Source organism: Rhagoletis pomonella, unplaced genomic scaffold (assembly GCF_013731165.1).
Source record: "Rhagoletis pomonella isolate Grant_MI unplaced genomic scaffold, Rhpom_1.0 Rhpom_scaffold_00119, whole genome shotgun sequence".
In the NCBI taxonomy this organism is placed as follows: domain Eukaryota; kingdom Metazoa; phylum Arthropoda; class Insecta; order Diptera; family Tephritidae; genus Rhagoletis; species Rhagoletis pomonella.
In genome coordinates, this window is record NW_023458673.1 from 3,401 (window position 1) to 6,858 (window position 3,458).

Here is a 3,458-nt window from a genome sequence, read left to right on the forward strand (position 1 = left end):
AGATTTTGAATGTTCGCAATACGTCTTATTGCATATCGAATCATATTCTCAATAATGTCGGCGAAATTAAAGATCTAGGGGTTATATTTGACCCGAAACTTTCATTTAACAACCATGTTAACTATGTAATTGCGAAAGCATACTCAGTACTTGGTTTTGTACGTCGTAATAGCTCTAATTTCTCCGACCCATATACTTTCAAAGCATTATTTATAAGTTTAGTGCGTTCTCATCTCGAATATGCCGTATTCGTTTGGAGACCACATAGCCAACTTTTTATAAAAAGACTGGAACGTATACAAAAAGTTTTTTCGTAAGTATGCTCTTCGGTCACTGAAATTTGAAAGTCCTGTTCCTTCGTACGCTTCGCGTCTCAAGCTGATAAACTTACAATCTTTAGAAAGCCGGAGATCTATCCTTTCTTTAACCTTTACATTTAATGTTATTCAAGGTGTCGTCGATTGCCCCTATCTCTTGGAACGGATTAGCTTCAATGTACCCAGGCGCAATCTTCGAGTCTCTTATCCATTTTACTTGGCAAAAGTCAAGACAAGATTTTCCAGTAATGCTCCCTTGGCGAGATCTATGCGAGAACTTAATATATTATCGGAAAGAATCATAATTGATTTCTCTATGACAAAACAAGCTTTTTTAAATCTCCTTCACAATACTTTGTAATGTTAATATTGTACTAGCATTAGCAAAACCATTTATCTCCTAGTCTGTAAGAAATATTGTTTCATAGACTAAATAAATAAATAAATAAATAAATAAAAATAAATAAATAAAAAAATAAAACTTTTGGTATTGAACTCACTACACGTTTTAACAGTTTAAAGTGCTTGCAGTTATATATAAAGAAATTTACATTCGCAGTTATTCAGATAAATTTAATAGAAAATACTAGATGCATGTAGATGTTGAAAAAGGCAAATAGTTCAAAAGGATAAGAAAATGATACGGAGAATAAGAACCGGTTCAGTGTTGCCAGATCGAGATTTCACAGTTCGGCCATACTCATAGGCGGTAACAAGATGTGTCCCACTTGATTTTGCAAGGGTTAAAACTAAAAGAGCGCACGAAGGCGGAGAACTATAGTTTTATCGAATTAAAGGAGGATGTGGAGCCAGCCTATGATTTTCGGAAGCGCCGTCCGGAATTCGTTTTGAAACAAAAGAATCAAACACAAGTAAACGCTGAGCTTTCTCATTACTTAACGTCTCCTGTTTCAGCACTTTCAAGTTACCCCATTTCAAAATACTGTGGACTGCAGATCCATACTTCGCTGGTTTATATCCGGCTCGATGGACCATGAATAACTCAGTGAGAGGGGAGACCAAAACTAGTGGGTATCTACGTTCTTTGGTACTAGTTCACGAAATTCTTAAATTATCTTATTTTTTAGTTTAGTGTCAACCATTTATGAGTTTAATCAAATTTTGTCGTATACGCCATTTGTCAAAAATGTTGCAGTCAGTTTTAAAATGTGATGAAATTTTTTATAAATTAACTATACTTTTCACTAATCAGGCTAATTGTGAGTTTCGCCCAAACAAAATTTCGCCAGATTCGCCGGTTCGAGAAAAAAATTAAACTCATGATAAGGCTGAATATGTCGGAAAACGGAAAATAAAGCAGATATTTAAAAACTATACTTTTCACTAATCAGCCTAATTGTGAGTTTCGCCCAAACAAAATTTCGCCAGATTTCGCCGGTTCGAGAAAAAAATTAAACTCATGATTAGGGCTGAATATGTCAGAAAACGGAAAATAAAGCAGATATTTAAAAACAGATGACGCTATTTGAAAGATCTTGATTAGTTTATTATTACAGCATTACTAACGTAATTTGTACCAAATGATTTTAGTCAATTACTCGGAACTGACGGATGACGCTATTTGAAAGATCTTGATTAGTTTAGTACGACTAACGTAATTTGTACCAAATGATTTTAGTCAATTACTCGGAAACTAAAGAAGATATTCAAGAAACAAAACAGCGAAATATCTGATTTTAAAATACATAACTGTATCTTTAACTAAAAACTGTCAAAATGACGCTTACGGAAATTTTCCATCCAAGCGACGACATTTGAATGTTACTGGCATAATTTCGAGCCTGTCTGTAAATTTTCGGGAAAAAGTTAAAAAGTATATTCATATGCTGAAAAGATATTTTCGCAGACTCACAATTTATTTAAAGTATATCATCAACCCTATTTCCAATTCTATGTGAATAAATCGCTCTCATAATTTAATTTGTGCATTCAATATATTTCACAATTAACTTAAATAATAAATTACAAATATTTGTGCAACGACCTCGACAAAGTACAAAAAAAAAAATTGGTATGTATTAGTAAAATAAATATTCTTAATACATTTATATTTCAGCTAAACCTGAGATGTTCAATCGCACTGCAATAGTTTTCTATCCATTTTTCCCGTGCTATAATAATTTTCACCACATAAAATTGCTGCACAAGACCCTTATTGCCAAAAAAGCGTTGCTTGCAACACTAGTCCTTTATGGGGACCAAATTGGGTGGAAAAAAAAAGCTAAGTTTGTTTACTGGATATACTGAGGTGGATATGTATTGTATGTTCCTTCCGTTTTTATACAAACTAAAAGAATGTGTTAGAGCCGTTAACTTATCTATTAACGATTGACCTATAGGTACTTTAAAAAAAATAAGTTTACAACCCCAAACATGATAAAAACATAACAAGGGAAAAACATTGAGAGGCAGTCTGACGTTTGCCAACAATATATATTTAAAATTCAAAACTCAAACTCACACACACATTCCCATTTTCAATCTCAAACAACAACAATTGTGAACAATTTAATTTAAATGTTGGCAAACGTCAGAAAAAATATCATGGCCGACGAATTGAGAGAATAAATTTACCTTGTAATGTTTTTATCATGACCCCAAATATGCTTAATATGTTAAAAGGCCCGTGGATGATACCAGCATGCTGGCGCCATCAAGTGATGGTGCCAGTCGATTGACCGTGTGTGTTCTTGTGGTGTGATTTTACCGGCTGCTGGAGCAGTTTTTCAGTTTTTTACCGGAAATCTCTTGCCATGCTTGTAGAAAAATTATGAAATTTTGGCTCTAATCATTTCGGTCTTCTTTGGACCTCATTTGTAAAGAAATAAATATTGTACCAGCAAGCTTCGAGCCTGATGGTACAATCATTTGATGGTGCAACAAGGTGGTGTCGTGAATTCGCCCTTTTATATATATATCTACATATATTTATGTAAGTAAAAATTTTTAGCTGCTAATTTTAGCAACAACGAATTTTTTTAGCTCTCTTTAGCCGTTTTTTAAAAGGAATTTGGCTACCACTAAAGGGATGCGCGGCAACACTGGTCGGTGTAAATCCTGTGTAAAGTCAAGACCGATAGAATACAAGATTGCGCTGATTGATGTGGATATGACGTCATC